The 23,728-nt window shown below is 59.1% G+C and overlaps 1 protein-coding gene across 2 annotated transcripts in view; it reads right to left on the minus strand.

Annotated features, from left to right (window-relative positions):
* FAM163B (family with sequence similarity 163 member B) overlaps nucleotides 1-22,859 on the minus strand; it is a 28,115-nt gene extending 5,256 nt beyond the window's left edge. The window contains exon 1 of one of the 2 annotated variants that reach the window (XM_055329421.1): nucleotides 22,747-22,859. The gene's annotated coding sequence lies outside the window, so the exon portion shown is untranslated. Of the gene's footprint in view, nucleotides 1-22,130; nucleotides 22,404-22,746 lie in introns of those variants that run through there. The other variant, XM_055329417.1, reaches the window with a different exon arrangement.
* Nucleotides 22,860-23,728: the final 869 nt, after the last annotated feature.

The raw sequence follows: 23,728 nt of genomic DNA on the forward strand, positions 1-23,728 counted from the left end.
ATATTTTTACCAACGTATCTCCTGAATGGAACATGATGCTTACTCATTACTCTTTTTTGTTCTTACCTCCTCAGGGGCGGATAGTAAAAAAGACTGTCTCACTTGAAATAATTCTTAGTATGGTTTTTCCACCAACTAGATCCTCAGGTTGATTTATTCCAGTTAGTTCTTATGGGATTTTGTTGTTGTTGTTTTTAAATTTGATTTAGTTTTGCCTTCTAGTTGTAGAAAGCACTTGGTTCCAAAGTCAAAAGCCTAAAAGCAAGGGCATTCAGAGAGGTCTCACTTCCTGCCTCTCCCCTGCTCTGCCCCAGAAGGAACAATTTTACTTCCCTCTCATTGCTTCTTTCTAAAAATATAAGCAAATACATACTTCCTTCCTTCTCTTAAGCTAAAATGGCATTCCGTATATGCTTTCCACACCTTCCCCGTCTCACCAGGCGGTCTAGCACTGCATGTACCATATGCGCCCTGGTCACGCTGAACGTCCCCAGGGACCCCTGCAGAGCCTGGCTTCTTTTCCAAGCTGCATCGTGCTCCATAGCGTGGGGAAGCCCAGCTTACTCAGCCAGGCTCTATGGGTGAGCATTTGCATTATTTCCTACTTTTTTACGATTACAGGAATGTGCAGTGAAGAGCTTTATGGTGTGCACGTTTCTAAAGTTTTTGATAAACCTTGCCAAAGACTTGCTGGAATCTGCGGCTGTTTCTCCCCTTCCAGGAATGTGTGAGAACTGACATGGGATTTTCATTCGGAGACTCAAGAGCTGAGCAGTTGGTGTGTGGGGGAGGGAGGGGCTGGGCCCCCGCCCCAGGGCAGCCGTGTGGGAAGGGGGTGGTGAGGTCAGAGGTCTAGGGGTTTCCCTGCAGACTGTACAGCTGGGCTGGGAAGGGGGTCTGGGGGATGCGAAGACCAGCACCCCGTCTGTAGATGGACATGGAGAGTCCTTCCCAGGAGGCACTGTGTGTGCATCAGAGGTGAGTCTGGGAGGAGAACCCAGACTCTAGACAGATAGACAGATGTGTACAGACCCCAAGTGATGAGACAACAAGACACGGACTCACAGACAGCTCCGAATTCAGATGGAGGTGCAGACAGGCAGACGCAGACAGGGCCCAAGTCAGGAAGACACAAGGCAGGCCACACAGACAGACAAAGAAGGCGCCCCGGGGACCCCCACATTCCCGGGCGCCCTGCCGGGCACCTCCCACCCGCCTTGGCCCCTGGGGCGGCTGAGGCCAGCTGGCCTGCTGGTCCTGCCAAGGGTGCAGGCCGACCTGGGGCCGGATCCAGGGAGTTGGGTGTGCAGGCGAGGCGGCTGGCGGGGGGATGCTGGGCGGGGGCCAGGCCTGCTGTCCAGATGCATTTCACGCTTTTCGCTGAGGTGAGGCAAAGAAAAACAGACGGCTGATGGCCTGACTCCCCCACGCCCTTCCCTCCTGTGGGGCTCGTAGGATACCACAGCCCACCTCAGCCTCACTCCGAAGTAGCCCGGACGCCACAGCGGAATGCACCCTGGGAGCCCTCCTTCGCGTCCCTGGCTCGTGGGAGGGCAGAGCAGACCCTGGGACTCTGACTTTGCAGACAAGGACTCAGGGTCAGGAAGACAGGGCAGTTTCTGGCGCTCCAGCCAAAGCCAGTGCCCATCAGGGCGGGCCAGTCCATGCGCACCCTTCTGGCAAACAGGACCCCATCACAGCCCAAGGCCATCCATGCCCCACGGCCCACCCGCCACCTGGAATCTGGGGCTGCCCAGGACTGGGGGGCATGAGCATCCCCACTGTCCTGCACAGCACTTGTTGGAGACCCCTCGGGTGTGGTGGTTCCCACATTTGAAGATGAGCAAACCAAGGCTGGCAGAGGTCCCAGCAACTAGGAGTTCTGGGGTCAGGGCCCAGGTTAGACATGCCATATCGTCACATCTGGGGGCCGAGATGTGCCCCTGTGAATCCCGCTGTGCAAAGCCCTGCAGCCGTAGGTCTCAGGGCACTACCAGCCCCTACCCTCCTCCCTGTGCCTTGCCCTTACAGTCCATTGGTATCCTGCTGCCAGCCCTCCGGCCACAGCTTGCTGGAGTCGGAGTGGACATGTGTCACAGGCCGAGCCGATCCTTCCCTCTTTCCCAAGGAAGGGCTGAGACCCAGCACCAGCCAGTCCCTGCCGGTCACTTGACCCAAGGCAGAGACACAGGTGCTCAGGCTGCAGCCAGGGTGGTGCTTTCAGCCATGTGTGTGGACAGCCGGAGGGGCTGGTCTGTGTGTGGGAGAGAGGAAGGATGCCAGTGCCCAGAGAAGGCCAGGCTGTGGTCCTGACTGGCGGGATTGCACTTCCCTCCCTCGGCCTGCAGCATGACTCATTCTGTGAAGGTCACCTTGCCTGAGTTTCTGCCCTTTGTGCCCCACAAGGTCACTGAGCTCTGGTTTCATCAGCAAGGGAACTTACTCAGCTCGAGGGAAGTCAAGATTAGACTCTGCTGGGCATTGAGCAGCCCCAAAATCCCGGCCCACAGCAGACCCCCTAGGGCCGCCCTGGCTTTACCTCCAGGTCATGGCAAGCATGGGGCTCGCCCACTCTGTGCCTCAGTTCTCCACTCTGTACAGCAATGAGGACATCAAGGATCGCCCGCCAGACGGCCCGGGGCCTGTGCTCAGATTGCTGCTGCTAATCTATGTGTCCCTCTCTGGCTCTAACTCCCCTATCAGGTCCTGGAGGATGTTGGGGAGTGGCCATGGCGGCCACAGAGCCTGTCTCCCATGTCTGAGATACAGGAGGCCCCTGGCTCAGCCTGGCTCTCGGAGCCCCTCCAGCAGCAGGCAGCCTGGTGCTGTGATGGGAAGGGTGCCGGCGCAGGCCAGGCGCCCAGGGCTGTCAGCAGCCACGGCTCTGACACCAGGGCCACGTCCAGCTGGAGTGTCTCAGCCTCGCTCTGCAGATACACGCACGCCGAGGGGCAGGACACCCGCGACGGGCGCCAGTCCTGAGGCTCGGCCCGGCCAGCAGACGCACACGCCGCTGGCAGCTCTGTTGGCGCCCCAGCCTGACCTCTGTCCACGGTTAACTCCGAACAGGCCCTACGAGCGACATGGCCTCCCTTGCCCCCTACCCCTCCTGCCACCCCTCAGCCCTGGCCGTGCCCACTCCCTGGATGCCCTTCTCTCTGCCCTTCTAGGGCCCACACTGCCATTGGGGTACCCAGAGCATACCGCCTCCTCCTCCAGGAAGCCTTCTTGAACTTCTCAAACCTCGAAATGCTAATGCTGGCATGTCCCACACCTTCTCTTAGTAGTGGGTCCCGGGGTCAGAGAGGCTGAGGCCAGTGTGGGGAGCAGGCATGGCTCATCCATGACCTCACACATGAGTTAGCAGAAAAAGAGCAGCCAGTCGCTTGCTTCTGTGACTCTCACACCTGCCATCCTTGCTAGCCTGTCACCTTCCAGACCTCCTTCTGCTGCCTGGGGACTCGGCCCAGCCAGGCACCATGGTGACAAGTCTGCGGGGCCCTTGTCCTGCCCAAGATGGGAGGCAGGCTAGAAAAGCCCTGCCATATGCTTGCTGGTCACCCGAGTCAGAGGCGTCTGTCCCTGGGCCTCGGTTTCCTTATCTCGTAATATGGGCATGATGGGGCTCACACACCAATTCCCGCAGCTCTGGGAGTGAAGGGTCGGCGTTTGCATCTTTAACCAGCCTAGCCTGGCAGCCACGGGGATGGCTGAGATTCGGGATAGAGTCTGAGGATCGCAAATGGGAACAGCGCCAGCCACAGGTGCAAGCGATACATCAAGACGGCATTGCCCCAGGTGCGCAGAGCAGAGCTGCAGACAGGCGCGTGCACGCTCACCCAGCGGCAGAGGGTCAAGGAGGGGGGTGGGAGGGGACGGGCTGACCCGGTGGCCCCTGGACACTTGTGTCCCTAGCCTGGCTATGCTGAGGACCCAGGAAACCCACTGAGGGCTTTGGGAGGCAGGGCTGGGGGCAGGCGGGATGGCACTGAGGGGCCTCCGGGAAGGATGGAAGGGAGGGAGGGGTGCTGGCAGGGAAGGGGACAGCTGTGCGGGGAAGGACAGCAAAGCAGAGGCTGGGAGGCAGAGAGGTGGTGGCAGGCCCCGCAACAGCCCTACAGCCCGACAGCCCAGTGGAGCCCGCTGACACTGCCCGTCCTCGGCTCTCCCTGAAGTCTTTGCCGCCCTGCCAGCCAAGACGCTTTGGCGGGGATGGTGCTGAATTGTTAATCTGCCCCCTGGGACCATAAACGGTTTTAAAGCTTTATAAACGGCTTTGCTTCCCTGTCCCCACCCTGCAGTTTTACAGGGACAAGGCAGTGAGCTGGGGCCTGTCTGGGCAACCCCCCCCCCCCCGCCCGCAGCACTAGCGTCTGTGGGGAGGGGGCCAGGCAGGGTCCCCTTCTGACGGCCAGTCCCTGGAAGGCAGGGGAGCCAGCTGCTCTATGAGCCCCGGGGTCTCCTGCGCAGGAAGACCCAACCGGGAGGTGTGGGGGGCGGGGGGGGGGAGCAGGAAACACCTGGCGTCAGAGCCAGATACCAGCCTCCACCTGCCTCCCCACCCTCCATGGGGCCCTCTCCCCACAACCACCTTCCCTTGGCAGAAGCCCCCCGCGTGGCTGCCATCTGGACCACGTGTCCTGCCCCGGGTTTTGGACCCCAATATTTCTCTGTTCCTGAGCTCCTGCCTGCCCTCCCAGCCCCAAGCCTCGCATGGTGCTGGGCACACCACAGTGCCGCTCACTGCATTTGTCTGAGATGCTCAGTGCTCCCCTAGGAGCCAAGGAGGAACCCCAGCCCTGCATCCTATGCCCTTGGCTACACTCTGGCTCTTCTGGACCAGCGTCTCCCAAACCTGCCAGGCACCAGCACGTGGGGGCATCCGGATACCCAGGCCTCCGTGAGCCTACAGCGGAGCCTCGGAATCCGCTTGTTTAATAAGCAGTCCTTCCAACCAAGTGAGGACTGTGCCACTCGCTTCCAGATGGCAGAACAGAGGCTGGGGGAGCCAGGCTGAGGGTCCTGCCTCCCTGCGGGTCCTTCCCCAGCCCACTGTCTCGTCAAGGGCTTATGGAGAGCCAGCCTGCCTTTTCCTCCACAAACACATCTGTCTGGTTGCAAAAGCACTCCTGCTACCTGGAAGCCCAAGGGCCCCGTGGTCCGCGAGGGAAAGAGGCCGAGGAGTTCCTGTCTAGACCTCCTCCACATTTGTTCCTAATTTCACGCTCCACGGGCTCCCAGATTCCTGTGTTTGGTAATAAATAGACAGGGAAGTGCTCAGCAGCACTGTGGCTGGTCTCAGAGATATTCTCCAGAGCCTGGCTGGGCTGGGCTGAGCTGGGGGTGCGGGGACCTGGAGGCCGGGAGGGGCGCTTCCTGGGGGCCCATGGAGACTCCCCTCCAGGCTCCCAGAACCACAGGCCCAACTGATGGGGTCCCAGCAAGCCAGGCCCATGCCCGCCAGAGAACGCTGGCAGTGGGGGGCCAGGTGTGCAAGAAGCCAGGGATGTGAGGACAGTGGTGGCGCTAGCATGACAGCTCGGCCATGTCTGTCCATCCCACGATGTGCCCCTGGGTGGGTGGCTGCCCAACCTGCACTCCCCAAGCCACGCGGGAAGCGGGGAGCAGATGCACCTCTTCACAGGATTGCCCCAGCCACACAGTCCAGGGGTAAACCGAGGCTGGAAAAGTGAAACCACCCACCGAGCAAGCAGGAAAGCCCATTGGGGGACACCTGGTCTCTGTGCCCCTTCCCGGCCTACTGTGGACGTGGCTGAGGCTACAGAGGGGAGGCCATGGCCCAGAGGGAGAGGATTCGGCACAGGCCCTGGCACGCCCCCCCTCCCCCCACAGTGGCGAGTGGCTGGGGAGGGCGGGGCTGGGCCACTGCCGGGGAAACTAGAAGGACTGGCTGGGCAGCTTGGCCTCCCTACTGCCTGTCAATGGGGCACCCCCAGGTGGGTGGCCCTCCTGGCCCCTCTAGCTTGGCCCCCAGGCAGCCTCTGTCCCCTTCCTCAGAACCTCTGGGAAGGCCAAGGGCGGCAGAAAGAAGCTCCCCCTGCCTCTGTCACGGAGCCATGCCAAAGTCACCCAGAGCCCCCTGGTCCTTGGGGGCAGTGGGCGACACCCAGTCGTGCCCCCAGTGGGGCCCTTCCATGAGGCCGGCTATTGCATCGTTTATTGCACTCAGAGCCTGCTCCAAGGTCAATTAGAGTCTGGGTTGTCACTGAGGCAGGTGGTCCCAGGGCCCCCCCAGCACACTGTCCTGCTTATCCAGGGCAGGCACCGCCTGGGGTGCACACAGGCATGTGTCCAAGGCTGGTTACCCTGGCTCTGCAGGGACCACGCTGGGTGGTGTGTGTCATCGTTCCCTCTCTGTGCAGACACGTGGCTGCATCCCCCTAGAGAAGGGTCTCCCTGGACACCTGCCACAGAACGAGGGCTGCACACAGGCCAGTGACCCTGAGCTGCCTCCTCGGGCCCCAAGGTGGTTGGGAGGTGGGGGTGGAGGGTGCGAGGAGGCGGCAAGATGCTCCTTGTTGGACGTTTAGCTCAGCAGGGTCTGGCCCTGGGCCCCAGCTGCCCCTGGACCTCTCCTGTCTCACCTCCCGAGGTCTTATAGACACAGTTCATCCCATGCGACTCCAACACAACAGAGAAATCCGCCTTCAGCAGAGCCTCCTGCCCCCGCGGGCCCATTGGGCTTCTTCAACCTAAGTCTGCATGCTCACTGCCTCCTGCACACACACCCCAGTGGCTCCCCAGGACCCCACACTAGGAATCAGTGCCCTCCCCTGTCCTGAGCACCCTCTGTCCGTGCCTGGCGGGACATCCCGCTCTTTCACTGTCTTTCATCCTTAGGACAGCCCCAAGCAGGTTTGCCATCACCCCAGTTTACAGACAGGGAAGCAGGGCCAGAGAACTGAATGGGGGTCACGGGGTTTGGGGCAGGGGATGAACTTGGGGGTGCCACCCCAAAGCTGCCATCTCACCTTTTCCCTCCTCCCAGCTGCCCCCTGGGCTTGCCTAAAAGTGGGAGGCCTGGGACAGGGGTGCATTCTCCTCCTGCCCCCTTCAGACTACAAGCCCCATGAAAGTGAGAACCTGGTTTGCCATGTTTCTGTCGCCCTTCTAGGGGTTCTGCACAGGGCATGTACGGGCTCTGAAACAGTGGGTATTTGAATGGGGCTGGGGTCCTGTTGGCAAGCGGGCCCTGAGCTCAGGAAGGCAGGAGCGGGGGCTTGCCACTGGGGATCTCACCTCCCGCACCTGTCTGCCCCCGCATGCGTCCCAGGCAGGCAGGGAGGGTGAGGATGCCATGCAGGCCACTGCCCTGGCCTGGTCGGGGGACAGTGGCCTGTGGACACCCCTCCCCCAGAGGCATCCAGCTGGGTTAGCCACACCTGCTAACTCAGGGGGTTTGCTTCTTTGACAACGCATTGTCTTTTATGTGTCAAGGGCTGACCCTGGGTGCTTTGGACTCCTGTCTGTGGGCTGCAGGAGCAGCACCTGTGGGTTTGGGGCGAAGAGGACCCTTCAGCCCCCTTTCAGAAAGTGAACCTGCAGGCATCCCAAGAGAGGTGCCAGCCCTGAAATGGTCTTGCCCTCCATCCTGCAGATGCAGTCCAGGCCCCTGCAGGCAGGCCTCCAGGAAAAGCAGGGCCCAGCCCCTGGGTGTCCTTTGTCCTCCAAAGGCCGGTTTGAGGGTCTCTTACCTGCCAGGGGCCTGCTGGGTCTTCCTGCTCTGCTTCCCCGCTACCCCCGGGTGAGGGCGGGTGCCATGAGGCTGGGGCAGCATCTCACACCGCTCCCAGCACCCGCAGCTCTCAGCTCTGGCCCCTGCCCCACACATCTCACCCCCTCCATCCCTCCACAGAAGCTTCCTGTCTGTTTAAGACAAGGTGCCCAGAGTGCACCAGGCTCCCCCCAGCACTAACCTGGGTGTGTGCACAGGGACAGCAAGCCAGCTGAGATGAAGCCCCAGGGCAGTGCCAGGCCACATGCCCCTGCACTTCAGCGCAGGCCCAGTGGGCTCCTCACCACATGCCAGACCCTCGGGGGGGCCCACCAACTGAAGATTCTGACCTGGGCTGCATCAACAGCCCGTAGGGGCTCTGGGCCAGGGGGCTCCCCCTGGGTGTTTTTGCTCAGAGGCCCAGGTGCATTAAGGAGGTACACGGCTCACAGGTTCCCAGGGATGCTGATGTTCCTGGCACAGAGGCCACATGTGAGGAGTGGCTGTCCTCAATGTGGCCCCCCCAGAATAAGTCTGGACCAGACGTCTCCCAGTTCCTATGAATAAAGTCCACAGTCTGCAGGACCAGCCCTGACCACCCACCTCTGCTTCAGGGTGGACATAGACGCCATCTACCCTACCATCCCTAGGCTTGGGTGCCCCTGGGACCACTGCCCGCTGTCTCCCAGTGGCTAAGACCTCCTGGTCCTTGGGGACAGCATGCAGGCCCTGCCTTCTGCAGGGAGCCTCACCCCCTCTTCCGAGGGCCTGGCCCGGGAGCTCGGTGAGGGACACACCATCAGCCTCACCTTGATGCACAGGCCCTGGCAAACAGCAAGGGCTCTGTATATGCCTGTGGCGTGAGTCACCAGCCAAGGTAGAGCCTCCGGGAGCTGGACGTGGGGGGAAGGAAAGGGCAGGGGAGACGTCGGGGCCATAGATGAATTTGAGGGGAGAAGATCAAGCTGTGGAGGGGCTCCAGCCTGAGGACAGGGGGCGGGGGAGTGTGGCCTGGGAGACTCTGAGCGCATCTGCTTCTGCTCCTTGCTCAGGAGAGCAGTGTGTGGGAGCCTGTTGGGGGGAAACGCACATATCACCCCATTCAAGCCTCATCTTCATCCTTCGGGTTCACAGACGAGAAAACTGGAAGTCATGGAGATGGTGTCACCCGCCCGCATGTGCACAGCCCGTGAGAGGCAGAACTGGGGGCTGGGCCGGGGCCATGTGGGGCTTTTTCAGAAAGGTCAATCTCGGCAGCCAGCTGGGTCCTGGTCCCAGGGCCCGGGGAGGAGCCGGGGTGGTGGTGGTGGGACTCCGCCCTCTGTCCCATGCTGGGGGAACTGAGATGGGGGGTGGTGAGCGTTTATGAGGCAGCTCAGGGCAGAGGGTCAGTGCCGCAATCACGAAGGCTTCCAGGAGAAGGCGGAGAGGCCAGCTGCCCATCACTCACAGAGAGCTCAGCTCTTGTAGAACAGAGAACCAACCTCTCCGCCCCCCGGGGGAGGGAGGGCTGCCTCTGCCCTCCTCAGCCACCACCTTGCAGCCTGCAGACAATCAGCTTCCGGGCCTGTGACTTCTTTGCTCAGAGCACCCCAGTGTCACCTGGGAAGCTGGTGAACCCAGAATCCAGATCCCTCCCAGACCCACCGATGCTTCAACAAGCCTCCCAGGACAGCGATAGCCTGGCCTCCCTGGGCAGCCCATCACCCACCTGCACCCCAGGCCAAACACGTGAAGGTCTTGGGGGGTGGGGTGGGGACCAGAACCAGGACTGCGTTTTGTACACCCTGAACCTCTACCGATTTCTCAGGAGCCAGGCCTGCTGGGCTGGGAACGCAGACCCCCATGGACGCCCCATGCCGCTTGCCACGCTGGGGGTGCATTCGGAAGCTCATGATTGCCACCTCTGCTGCAAGTTCCGAGGCCCAGCCCCTCTTAGCACCCAGCCCCAGGGGCTCAGTACGAGCCTCTCAAGAGATGACTGCAGACATACAGGGTGAGGCGGGGGCTGGAGGGCCGGGGCATTTCTAGCAGTATCCTAACAGCTATTATTTTGACGATTTTTTTTTAAGATTTTATTTATTTATCATGAGAGATGCAGAGAGGCAGAGACACAGGCAGAGGGAGAAGCAGGCTCCCTGTGGGAAGCCCGATGCAGGACTTAATCCCAGGACCCCAGGATCACTCCCTGAGCTAAAGGCAGACGCTTAACCACTGAGCCACCCAGGAGTCCCTGACATTTTTTTTTAAACAAGACGAGGCTCCGCATGCAGACTGCACTGTGTTTGTTCTCCTGTCATATCTCGTGTCTGCGCCTTCAGAAGCCCGTTCTCTTTGCAGGCACCCCGGGCTCTCCAGCCAAGCATCCCTTGGGAACTCAGGCCTGCATGAGACTCTCCAGGTCTAGGCCCCAAACATCCAGCATCCAGGCCCTCCAAGCTTGTCCCTGACTTACTTCCTCACCTTGGCACTAGCTGACCCCACCATGCTTCTTAAACCAATCTGGCTAAGAGGTTTGTCCCTGGGCCTTCCCCCCAAGCACACGCCACATGGTCTTGCCTCTGAGACTTTGCTGATGCCATTCCATGGGAGCCTTGAACTCCTTTCCAATTCTGCGTACTGAAATCCCTGGCTATCAGTCAGCATGCAACTTGAGCAAGTCTTTCCTGCTCTCCGGACCCTGGATATGGCTCCCTCTTCTGGGATCTAAGAGCACTCACTGTCCACACTATGCACTTGGCATTTATAGCTTATCAACAAGGGGACAGCAAATATTCATTAAGTTCTGATAGCATCCTGGTTTCTGCCCTCGGTCCCCACCTTTGAAACAGCAAGTGCAAAAGCCCAGAGGCAGGCAGAGCAAGGTGGGCTCTGGGAGCTGAAGCATAAGAGCAGCAGGGAGGAAACAAATGGCACAGGATTGTAGGGGTGGGGGTGGGGGGTCAGCAGAGACCTGGCTGCACAGCAGGAAGGGTCTGTCTGCCACCCAACAGCCTTCACAGAGTGCTGGTGCTCGTCTTCCTGCCTGCTGCACCTTTCCTTGTGCCCTTTCCTTCCTGAATGCTTTCTGGATCATTCATTCTCACCTCGGGATGTGCAAGCCCACCTGAGGTCAGACAGAGAACCATCGGAAAGGATCCTAGATACTCACACAGGTCCAGGTACAGTTCCTGCTCCCACCTATGGGAGGAGGAGCTCGTAACTCAGAGGGGCTGTGCTGAATGCTGCTCTGGTCCTGCCCAGTGAAGCCTATAATCTAGAGAGGAAAGAATCAAACTGTTTCCAGATAACAGCCACATCCCAGAACAGAGCCAGCAAAGAAGCACCAGGGTGTGGCACTCAACAAGGTAAAATTCCCAACGTCTGGCATCAGGTGGAAGGTCACCAGGCTCCCAGTGGAAAGCCCACAATATGACCCATCATGAGGAGGGAGGTCAGTGCATTGAAATGAACTCAGAAATGGCACAGATGATAGGGTCAGGGGGCAAGGATATTAAAGCAGTTCTGATGGCAGTCACCCCTAAGGTCCAAACATGGGAGGAGAAGTTGGGCACATCAGGTAGAAACACAGATGAGGGGTGCCTGGGTGGCTCAGCAGTTGAGCCTCTGCCTTTGGCTCAGGGCGTGATCCTGGAGTCCTGGGATCTAGACCCACAATGGGCTCCCCGCATGGAGCATGTTTCTCCCTCTGCCTGTGTCTCTGCTTCTCTCTATGTATCTCTCATGAACAAATAAATAATATCTTAAAAAAAGAAAGAAAGAAAGAAAGAAAGAAGAAAGAGAAAGAAAGAAAGAAAGAAAGAAAGAAAGAAAGAAAGAAAGAAAGAAAGAAACACAGAGAATGTTAGAAAAAACCAAACCACATCTCTAGAGGTTAAAAAAGCTCCAGTTCTGATGACAACCACACGGGACGGGATTCATGTCAGATTAGATGCTACGGAGAAGTGGGCTTGGAGACAGTGGTGGGGAGAAACCACCCAAAATGAAACCGCAGAGAGACAAACCCAAGTGAGGAGCAGGGGTTCGGGAGGCATGGGGAGTGTCTGGTGCCCACAGGGGACCCGCGTCCCCACTAGAAGACGTGCAGACAGACAACCCACAAGAATAAACGCCAGTGCACAAACCAGAAACGTCAGGAACATGGAAGAAATGCTTTGATAAAATTGTCTAGAACCAGCGATGACGTCGAAATGGAAGGAAGTGACAAAGGCATGTGAGGAACAAAGTGGGAGAGCCGTTCACGGATGTGGCGGTGAGAGACGGCGGGCGGTGGGTTTAACAGTGGGGAAAACACACCAACCTAGAATCTTCTATCCAGCAAAGATCTCTCTGAAATTAAGATGAAATAAAGAGTAGCATGAAGCACCGTCTCTTCTTGACTATGAAGTCCCCCTCCTGGCCAGGGAGCACCGCTCAGGTCTGTTGCTGGAAGATTCTTATTTTCTCACTGGGTCTGGGTCTCCAGCAGCCCAAGCTGGGCACAGGTTGGGGAGTTAGGGCAAAGGACTCTGTTCATTGGGGATTGGGTGGAATCTGGCTTGTTTGGGGGGAGGCCCAGTGGAGGAAGCAGCATTCTTCATTCTTCGGGGGCTCTCCCTATAGGGAACCCCAATTTCCTGGACCCGGGCCCTGCAGAGCGAGTGTAGGGGGTGGGGGGTGTGAGGCATGTTCTGTAGGACAACCTGGTGCCTTGTATTCACCTCCCCTATCCCCACAGGAGGGCAAAAGCAAAAGAGAAATCCAAATAAGGTCTTTAAAAACATCAAAGCAAATACACACATACGCGTCCTAGCGTTCACAGGGTTTCCACAGTTTCCATGGGCACGGTCTATGTTGCATGCACTGGGGTAACGAGGTGGGCTCTCCTTCACCCACCAGGTTAGGGTATTTGGGCGAGTCAGGCGCCTGGCTGCCTGGTGAGAGGTAGTGAAGGAGTGAAGGAGGGAGTGAGTGAGAACCGTGGGCCCCCCCCCCCACTCCTCAGGACGGATCCGGAGGCTACCTAGAATACACCTGTGTCTTGACAGTTCCCTGCTGTTTAAGATTGGTGGGGGGGGGGGTTCAGGCACAGTGCTTACCCCGAGAGCAGCCCTGTGAGTTAGGAAGACAGGAGTCCTTATCCTTACTCACAGCCGGGGGCTTTCGGGGAAGGGGGCCTTCGAAGTGAGCAGCGGGGCTGCCCTGAAATTGCTGCCGCAGCCAGGACAGCCCCACACTGGTGGAGGAGCCAGGCCCAGCCTTGCACTGCTGAATTCAGGAGTGCCCCCTCCTCATCCCAGAGCTCTGTGTGTGCACGTGTGTGTCTGTGTGTGACACTGCTAACTTTAAAAATAAAAGAGCCAGTTATTTCACCAGCAAAATGGGTATATTTGGGCATATGTGTATATATATACTGGGAATTGCAATTTGGGACTTAACCTATGGTTTTGCTGTAGCTTGCACGTCTCGAATGGCAGTTTTTTTTTTTTGCTATCCCTGAATAAACACACGTGTGTGTGCATGTACATGGCACATGTCCACATGTACCTGTGCATGCATGTACGTGTGCATGCATATCTGCATGTGTGTGTGTGCGTGTGTGTGGTACTGATGATGAAGAAACAACAGGTGAGCCCAGACAAAGGTGCGTCCAGTGACCTGGTGGTTCCAGAGGGACTGGCTGCATGCTCCAGTGGTGGGGGGGGCCTGTGGCAGCCACTGGCCTTGGCTGGCACTCCCCTTTGAGTTCAGATGTCCCTCCAGGGCACCTGGCACCTGCTAGAGAGACCCTGGGTCCCTGCCTTTGCCTGAGGTCAGTGCAGCTCATTCAAGGCAGGCCCACCTTCTGCGCTGGGGCTCCAGGCAGGGTCTCCAGTGGGATGGGTGGGCAGAGGACCACTGCGGCCTGGGAAGAGAGGTCAAGCTGAGGCGGTGGGATGGAGGCTCCCAGAAACCTAGTCGCATGGCTCAGGGAATCAGAACATCTGAATAACAACGCTTAGAATCTGAGAGTCCCCCACTGTCCCCCTTAGATTGGAAGGGACTTTGAGTGTTACCCGGTCTTATCACCTGCTCAGTGAACCCTAACAGAGCTTTTCTCCCCCTCTGGAGATGGCAGTTCATCCAAGAGGGTCAACCTGAGTGGCTGAGGGAGAGGGTGACACCACCTCTGGCTCCCGACCACGGCCCAGGCTTCGTGTTCTTCCCTGGGGGGTCACCTCAAGTTCTCTCCAAGTACAAGCCGCCAGGGCCCCCAGGAGGTCCACCTGTCGGTGCACCTACCATCCTGGGGGCAGAGGCTTCCAAGGGCAGCTGTCAACCCTCTGCCCAACCCCCTGCCCACCCATTTCCTCGTTGACGTGCTGCAGTTCCCGGCCAGGTTGGCACCGGGCACCTCTGCACCGTGGCTAACTCAGTGGCTCCATCAGAAACTTCTCAGGGCACCTCTGCCACCCGGAGCAATATTTGGTGGCCCGGGCTTCTGCAGAGACCCTGCCTGAAGCAATCTGTTTTACATCAACTTTCCCTTGTAAGAAAACCGGGCTCAGCCATTTTTCAGTGAGTGTAGGCGTGTTGTTGAAAGAGCGCGTCTTACAGATTAAGTGATTTTTTTTTTTTTTTAACGGTAGTTGTTGTCAATGAAGAATGGTAGCATGTACCCCAGAGCCCTGGCCGGGAGCTGAGGCCGACGAGGGAGCCCTGCCAGCCCCGGAACTGCCCCCCAACCACCACATCCCTGTAGCTCGAAAAGGAGTGGCATCACATGGAGCAGACCCCGCTGACCCCCCAAACTGCTTTGCAGCTGGCCATGCTCTGGGCATGCTGGCTTACTTCCGTTTCTGGAACACTCTGAGCCCCCTCCTCCTTGAGGAGGTTCTAAGTGTTTGGAGTGGAGCTCCTGATGGGAAAAGAGATATCTGTGGCTCTAAATGTGGGGTGTCTCAGTCCAGGGAGAGGCCAGTACAGCCCCTGGCAGACGAGGCTGGGCCTCAGAACGGCCCAAAAGCTTCCAGCCGTCTGACAGCTCTCTACTGAGAGCTCCTATCTATGTGTCAGGCACCGGGCCGGGCACTGCACTGGACTCCATGATGAACAGCATCAACAGGTGCTCCCCGTCCTGGGTACAGATGGAGACCAGTCGGGAAGACCCACAGAGCCAGGGTAACAGCGGGTCCGAGGGTGTGTGCCATGGGGCTGACCTCCAGGGAGGTGACGTGGGGTCAGGGATGCGATCCTGAAGCACTCCATGGATGCCAAGACCTCCCCCCACTGCAGCCAGGAGAGATCTTTTGGGCAGAGAGGGGTGTAGGCGGGAGGACCCCCAGGAAGGAAGGTTCAGGGTGTGCTCCAGAGTGGGAAGTAAGCCAACACATGGGAGCACAGCGGGGCAGACAGGCCAGTGAGGAGGGTCTGTGGCACATCTGGGCTGTGGCAAAGGTCTGGGGTCTGCCCTCAGCTGTGACGGGACCCACACCGGGTACCGACCCCCAGCTGCCCCCAGTGACAGGGAACCTGAGTTTCACCGTAAGTACCATGCAACAGGCCCTGCCTCCCACATGCTCAGAGACCCCCCAAATCCAGCACCAGGCTCCCTGGTCATGTTCCTACCAGGTGTCCAGGCTCTTACATGGGGGACGAAGAATCCTCACCACCACCCTGCAAGAGGGGTATGACCACCTCGTTTCTATGGGCCAGGAAACTACGGCACAGACTGATTCAATGATGCATCTCAGCTCACCCGCTGGGGCAAGCCTGCACTGGGGTTTGGGCTGAGCTGGGGGGGTCCTAACCCTTGCACCTGTTCGCAGCATCCTGTAGGGTCTGCAGCTGTGTCGGACCCCTGCCCACCTGCTCCCACACCTCCCTCCTGCCCCTCCTGTTCTAGGATGGGGATAGTTCTGGGGAGAAGAGGGTACACAGGGGAAAAACAAGACAGCCAGTGGCAACAAGATCACCCCCCCAAAGTGATTATGTAAGACGCTGCGTTGTAAAGCAAAAATTTTCTTGTTGAAATAGAAATCTGTTTAGTAATTAGAGGAAACTCTCGTGTGGGAAGTTCCATGAAGGTAAAATTAAAGTTGACTATATTTTTAATTTCGCAAATGGGTTTGCCCAGAGCCAGGAGCCTTCTGCATAATGAATGTTTGAACCAAACAAACTCTAAACACAGGTAAATACCAGAAGCTCACGATTTGACAATGTTACCAAGAAGCTGCTGTTCTTCTGCCAAATATTAGACTTTTTCACTGTTCTCCCTCACACCCAAAATGGTTCATTGTATCCCAGAATCAGGCCCCTCAAAGCCACTGCCGGTTTTGCAACATTTCGAGAGGAGACGCTGATGGCAAAAGAGACGCGGGTCCCGGTTCTAACTGTGGGTACTTCTCTAAGCCAGCAGGGTCTGCTGGGCTCTGGGAGCAGTGTGGGGGTGGCGGGAGGGGGGTACCCTGCAGAGAGAAGGGGCGTCCGGACCAGGTCCTTGCCCTGGAATCTGAGAAATGAGCATGTCTGCTTGAAGGTTTCCCAAAGGTACCAAGTAAAGTGCATTCACCAACAGCAAGTGGAAGAATTGGGAAAACAGGGAAGAAATGTGACATTCAGACACAGCGAGGCAAGCCCCCTCTTCCCCCCAACACCCCATGTGTCAGGGCCACACTAATGATGCTTCCCAGCCTCTGCCTCCACCCCAGGACACGCACCCCTGCGGTCCCAGAGCCAGCCCAGCCAGCCCCCATTGCTGCTCCCAGCGGTCCCAGTGGTCGGGCAAAATAACCCGAGCCGATGCTAGGGGGACGTGCTGGCAGGAAGCACAAAGCCAAAGCCGCCCGGTGCCCTGGAGTTGAGGCTGGGCCATGGCAGGGGTGGGGGCTCGGCCGCGGGTCCCTCACTTGTCTGCAGCAAACCCCCTCAGCACCAGGACGTGGCAGAGAGGCCAGAGGAGGAGAGGGGGTGAGGTCGGGGAAAGCCTGCCTCAGTCACAACAGACTGGAGGCTCAAAGCTGATGACGCTGTCAGGAAGTGGCCAGCTGGACCCCCCCTACCCCCCAACCCCAGGATGTAGATTGCTGGAGAAAGTCGGGCTATCTTTGAGTCACTGAGGATCAGCCCAAGTCAACAGGCAGGTGTCCCACATCCCCATGATGGCAGAAATGCCCCATCTCCTCCTCCTCCCACTCCATACTCCTCCTTCAGGGCTGAGTTCAAGTTCCACCTCCAGGAAGCCCTCCCTGACTGCTCAGGCCCATGGAACTATCTTCCTCCGAATCTGGAATGCTGGCTGGCCTCACACCTGTGTTATCATCCATCAAGAGCTGCCTGTGCCCGGCTCTCTCATCCTATTGATGTGCGCACACCACCACCCCCAGGCCCCTTCCACCATGAGATCCTCTCCTGTTGGGATCATACCAGGAAACAAATCAATAACACTCCACAGCACAAACAAAAACCCGGGACGACCGGCACGCCGGCTTACTAATGCGGGGCCAGGTGCGCGGATGAGAAGATGGGTGCCGACACAGGGAGAGGATCCAGACGGGCCAAGGAGCCCTCGATGATGCCCAGGTGGCCGGCACACAAACGACTGGAAGGTGCCGAGGCTGGGGACAGGCGTAGGTCACCACGGGGACGCCCGGGGGCTTTTACTTCATGAAAAACAAACAAACGGATTTTTCTTTGAGCCCCAGCATAAATGTACTTTGTTTAAAAAATCCCTTCCATGTATTAAAATTTAACATACATCAGCTAAAAACACGCGTGGCTTGGAGGACAGTCACCCGCGGTGGCTTTCCGCAGGTGGAGTTGGCTTTCTGTTTTGGTGAACAGCATGTTTTCTGGAACAGTGTGTCTCCAACTTCACTGAGCATAGGAATCACCCGGGGAGCCTGTTAAAACAGAAAGTCTGGAGGGGGTCTGAGAACCCACGCTCCTGGTGCTCCCGTCGCGGACACACTGGGGTGGTCCTGCTCCGAGTGTAAGCGAGTATGGGGCGCACGACAAAGTACAGCAAATGATGATGAACAACAACAATAATAATAACACGAGGGAGGATTGTTCTTCAAGGACCCGGCCCAGCAGAGAGCCCCACAGGCCAGGGCCAGCCTGGGAGCCCCAAGGGGCCACGCCTGCCACTGCCGTGGCCTGGTCGCTGCTTTGCAGAAACTGTGGATTTGGGGGTGGAGAGAACCCAGATTCAGGTGGTGGTTAGGGAGTCAGGGTGGCCTCAAGGCCAGTCTGCCCTGAGGTCACTCTGGGGGCTGCCCTGGGGGTGGGCCTGGCCTGGAAGAGAGGTTTCTGCTAGCGCTCAGCATGCCTGGACCCCTCTCCCCAGTCAGCCAGCTGGGACGTAATCTGGCCCAACCTATGAGGTAGAAGTTAATATTATCACCTACAGTAGAGCCCAAGGCCCAGAGAAGCTAAGTCACTTTACTAGGGATGCACAGCTTGGGCAGAAACATGGCTCTGGTCAGCCGCAGTGGCCTTGCTCTCATCCACTCAACCACACCACCACTTGTGGCCAGGGAATGAGTAAATGCGGCTGTAGCCCTGGGAGCCTGGCTTGTAGTAGGGCCACCGCCTGGGCCCCTGGCCAGCCTCCACGTGGGCCTCCCGAGCGGCCCAGGCTCCTTCCACCTCTGCCTGGGAAAGCTGAGCATGGACAGGGCAGAGAGGGACGGCACAGTGACCTGGAGATGCAGCCAGGGTCAAGCCTCATGGAAACCCCTCAAGGGGGGCAGGGACCATATGCAGAGGACGGGAGGTAACACGGAGCCAGGGTGTGATGGGCACCTCAACACTGTGCTGCTGCTGGAGCAGAAGGTCCTCTTCAGGGCCCCCAGGGCTTCATCCTCACTGCCCTTACCGTTTGCACCGGCCTGTCCTGCGTGTCAGACTATGTCCAGGTCTCTGGCCCGGCCCCATTCGGGAGAAGGGTGCTCCAGGACCACTATTTGCTCAGTCTTGGGCCTTCCCAGTGCCCCTCCTCCATAGGATGGCTGTTCCTGCCCACTTCTTACTCTCCTGGTCCAGGCCTCCATCGTTTCCCTTCGGGCTGGGGGCAGGGACTCTCCTCCAGAGCCTTCCTGCCTCCAGCCTCCCTCTCCAGGCTATCCTTCATGCTGCAGCCCAAGGACATCCTCTAGAGGCCAGATATGGCTGTGTCCCTCCCAGGCTCATAGTGCCTGTGGTTTCTCTGGGCCCCTGGAGAAACCCACCCCCGGAGCAGGGCTTACAGCCTTACCTTATCTGACCTCCTCCTTGCTCCCCCACTCAAGAAGCCCCAGGACCCTCACCAGGATCGTTTGTTTAATCCTGCAGGACCCCTGGGAAGTAGGGGCCACAGTCCCTGGGAAGTAGGGGCCACAGTCCCTATTTCAGAGCCCAGCAGGTCCCACAGCCAGGAAGCAGCAACACCAGACTTGGAAGCAAACCTCTGTGTTAGCTTGGGGCTTTTGCTGCAAATCCCCCTCCCCCTGGGACAAGGGGGTAAGAGCCCCTAGAATTCCTCCCACGGCCCCCAGGCTCCCCAGCATCGTAGACAGCCCCAGCCAGGGGGGCGGGACCAAGCCTGTTTAGGGAGGGGCTCTACTTCCAAAGGGAAGAAACAGCTTTGAGAAGAGAGAAACAAGTGCACCCGCACCCAGGAGCCTCTCCGCTCAGCAGGGGAAGAAGGAGAGGCGCTGGCAAACACTCAAGAGGCCAGGCTCGTCAAATCCCCTTTGGAGCAAATCCAAAGGGATCGAGACACCGCAAGGAAAAGTGGTGCCAGGAGGAGTCTGTGGCCAGGCTGAGAAGCCCCCAGTGGCCCCAGCCTCTGTGGAGCAGACCCCGGGAAGAGATTCAGGGCATCCAATGCCCGCCCCGGGCAGGCCCGGTTTCTCAGGCGCTGCCGTGTGCTGGCGGGGAAGGCAGCAGTTTTGCACACGAGGAAGCCGAGTGATTTGCCCAAGGTAGCCCAGAATCCACTCTCTCCACCCCACAAACCGCCTCTTACTGGTGTACAGTAAGATACAGATACAGACTTGCCACTTTGGAGAGTGGCTGGGCCAGGAGCTCCCGGGAGGACAGGACAGCGGCCCTGGTGCCACTGTGCGAGCCTCCTGCCCAGAGTCAGACGCAATTTACAGAGATGTAATAACTCTCCCGCAGCCCCGCCTGCTCCCTCACCCCTTCTGAGCACTGTAATCATTCCTCACTGGATCTCGCTGCTATCACTCTATGGAGCAGGCCCAGGGGCCTCCCTGCGGGAGGGGGGCCCTGCTGTAGCCTCCAGGCTGGCCCAACCATATGGCTCACCCAGCACCAGCACCAGCAGTCGGCGACTTAGAGCGGGCCCCAAACATGCAAGAGTGGGGTGATCTCTGGAGTGTGGGGGGGCTTGGGCTCAGGTTTGCCTGGAGATTTCAAAACCCTTCTGTGCTCCCTCCATACTGCAGCTCCTCCTAGCCTCACCCGCTTAGTCTGGGGCTTAGATGAACAGAGTGGTAATGGCCCATCTGGGACCTACCATGAGCCGCCCCATCATTTCAGAGCTGACAGACCAAGGTCTACAGAGGGAGAGTGACTTGTCCAAGGTCACCTGGAAAGGTGGACTGAACGGGACAGATAAGTCTTGGTCCCTCCAGCAGTGCCCATCCTTTCCCTGAGCGCCCTTCCTCATGTTTGACCATTGTGCTAGTGTAAGCAATGTGCGTCTGGGAGCTTGAAGCCTCGGAGGCTGGGAGGGGCTCTGTGGTGGATGCCCTCCCCTCTCCCCTGGAGAGGCCAGGGTGGAGAAACTGCGACACTTTCATAGGCCAGCGCTCTCAGCAGAGAGTGCCAGTGAGCTTCAGAAAGACCAGCTGATGCTCCCCAGAGCACCCCACGCTGCCATCCCCATGCACCCCGAGGGTACCCAGGCTGAGAGAGCCTGCGGGTCCTTCCCACACCACCAAACCCTTCAGGAGGCCGGTTCCAAGCCTTCCAAGTGAATCTGGACCAGGGAGCCCCACTGGGAATTCAGATGGCAGGGAGGCCAGAAGTCAGGAGGATCTGGGGCGCAAGGATCGCCCTGGTTTTTTCACCCTGTCATGCAGGTGCCCAGGAGCCACTGCCAAATGAAAAAAATGAACAAAACCCCACATTGCCTGAGCCCCAGTCTCAGGAGCAAGATGAATATGTCACCAGTTCCCAGCACCCAAGCTCTTGAGGAAGCTGGCAATCTGTGCATGAGGGACTCAAGTCAACCCCTCCCCCTGGGCCCAGGAATTGCTTGGACCACCTGCTTAGGTAAGAAGAGCCCCGGTCACCTAGGCTGTATCCTCAGTGATATCAGCAGAGGGAGAGGGATGCTGTCCTGGCAAGTCAAAACTTTCTGGGGTTGGAAGTTCCATTGGGTCTGGAAGTCACCCACCCCCACTCCCAACCAAGAGGTTGGCCTGGCCTGAGTTGAGGGGGGTGCTGGGGAAAGGCTGGCAGGTTGTCCCCTCTGGCTCTCCTGAGCTCCAGTTTCCTGAGGAATGGGAAGGTAGGGTGTGCGGGGGCTGAGGCCTGCGGGATGTTCCCTGGAGAAGGGTCAATGAACTTGACCTTTGAGGTCCTTGTCCCAGAGTCACGGGGGCTGCCTTGAGATGCACAAGGGCAGGACTCTTTGTGTTCACGTGGTCCTTGGGTTTGGGAGTACTGGATACTGGGGGATGAGGTGGCAGGGCCAGGAGGGTGGACAGGCAATCTCCTGGGTTTTTGATGTTTGGAGAGTCCTTTTATTCCTGGCTAGGAAAACCGAAATGCCAGTCTGGTACTCCTTGCCTCCATTTAAGCTGAGATTCCAAACAGACAAAGGTACATGTGAGGCTGGTGGCAGTGACCCGTGGGATGGGGTGTTGGAGGTCAGCTCTACCACTTACTGGCTGTGTGACCTTGGACAAGTGACCAAACTTCCCCAAGCCTCAGTCTCCCCATCTGTCAAATAGGGCCAATGACCCCTTCCTCATGGGTGTTGGGTGAATTGTGCCCAGCAGGTGTCTGCTAGCAGGCAAGCCTCAGTCAATGAAAGGTCTCAGCTCCGGGCACCAGAAGGCATGGAGGCCAGGCTCCTCTAGGAAACTTTCTCTTCCCGATTTCCTTCATGCCCAGGCCGACAGAGAGGCCAGGTGCCCTTTGACACAGCGGGTCCCCCGCCTCCCTCTGGCCCTGGCCGCCTGCCTGGGTCCTCGTGCGCAGTCCACAGCCTCCTCCCCAGGGGCGCACTTCCAGGGCACCTCAAGATGGGACAGGTGGTGTGGCCGGGCGGCTGCGTGGGGCAGGGACCCGGCTCCGCCTGCCGGGCAGGCTGCAGTGGGCGCTCCAGCCCAGGGGGGCACCCAACCGGGGCTTCCCTGCCTGAGTCCTCGGCGCCCTCGGCCCCCGCGCCCCGCGCCCGCCCGGCCCGCTCGGCCCTTACCTTGAACCATGGGAACGGCGCTGCCCCGGCCGGCCGAGGACTTGGGCGCACGTGACGGGGCGGTCCGGCGTGCGTCCCGGGCAGGGCGCAGCTGGCGGGGCCGCTCCTGCCCAGGCCACGGGCTGCGGCGCCTGCCGGGGCCGGGCGGGCGAGGCTGGCGCTGCGGAGGCCCGGAGGCCCGCGGGAGGCGACTGCGTGCCGGGCCGGAGCCCCCTGCCAGCTCCCGCTGCGGCCGCGGCTCGGGACGCGCAGGATGGCTCCCTGCGAGCGGCACGCGCGGCTCCAGCCCGGTCCCGGGCGCGGGGCGCGCGCTGGCGGGAGGGCGCGCGGCCGAGCCGGCGGGGAGCGCGCAGCCAGCCCCGCGCGCGCCGCCGTCGGGGGCTGCGGGGAGCGATTCGGGAGCTGTCCCCGGTGCTGACGGCGCGGCCGCCTGGGGCCCAGGCCGCGGGACCTCCCGGCCTCCCGCCCTCCCGGGGGCGCCCCCGCCCCCGCCCCGCGCCCCGCGCCCCGCGCCCCGCGCCCCGCGGGGGCTCCGGTGGCTCTTTGCCTGCTTTCCGGCGCTCCCCGTTTCCACAGCGTTGGGATTGGGAGTCAGGCTGAAGCCGCTGCTGCTTACCCACAGGGCGACCTTGGGGCAAGTCCCTCAGCCAGGGATCTCTCTGGTTCTCATCTTTGCAATGGGCCATAGCGGTGCCTGGAGGGTCGGGCTAGAGGCAGTGCAGGGAGGACGTCCAGGGCACACAATGAGTGCGCAGCTGACTCTGGCCTCTGGGACGGTTTGTTTCCATTTCCTGGGGAGCAACCACCCAGCCAATGAGAGGAAGGGCGGTGCTTGTCCCACTCTGGGCTGGCCCGGGGTTTGGGGCCTGGTAGCTGCCTTCCCATCTCTCAGGGCATCCCTAGAGGAAGGGAGCAGACGTCTTCCCTGGGACCAAAGGGCAGAGTTAGGACCAACCGCTGCATGAGAAGCAGAACAAACAGATGGGGCTGCTTCCTTCCTGACATAGGGTCCCTCTACCCGAAGTGCTCCACGGGGCAGTGAGTGACCTCCATCCCTGCAGACAGATACTCAGGAGGAGGCTGAAACCACTGACTACTGGATTCAAACATTAGCTAGAGTATGCAAAGCACTGAGAACCATGCCTGGCACGTTGGAAGCGTAATATGAATGTGTGCTTTTTTCACTCTTGAGCTCTTTATAAGAGGCTATAACCTGATAGGAAGAACCTGTTACTTCACTCCCATTCTCAAGATGAGAATACCGAGGACATATAGAGGGAACCAAGTGACTTGCTTGGAGTCCATGCCCGCCTTACAGTAAGCAATGTGCTCAGAGTCACACCACAGGACCGAGAGGGTGAGTACTTCTTACAGCCCAAACAGGCCGCACATGTCCAGCCTGCTGCCTTGCCCGGTCCGGTCCCCTAGGCACGGGCACTGCCCGATTTCCCAAAGCTGTCCAAGCCATTTTGACCCAGGAGCATTTCTTTACGGCAAATCGGGCAGGTACCTCGTTGCTCTTCAGTAATGGAAAGAGCTGGTGCCTGCCCCTATGAGCACCTCTGTCCCTTCCAAATGGGATAATTAAACGTCACCTG

Source organism: Nyctereutes procyonoides, unplaced genomic scaffold (genome assembly GCF_905146905.1).
Source record: "Nyctereutes procyonoides isolate TBG_1078 unplaced genomic scaffold, NYPRO_anot_genome, whole genome shotgun sequence".
NCBI classification, from domain to species: domain Eukaryota; kingdom Metazoa; phylum Chordata; class Mammalia; order Carnivora; family Canidae; genus Nyctereutes; species Nyctereutes procyonoides.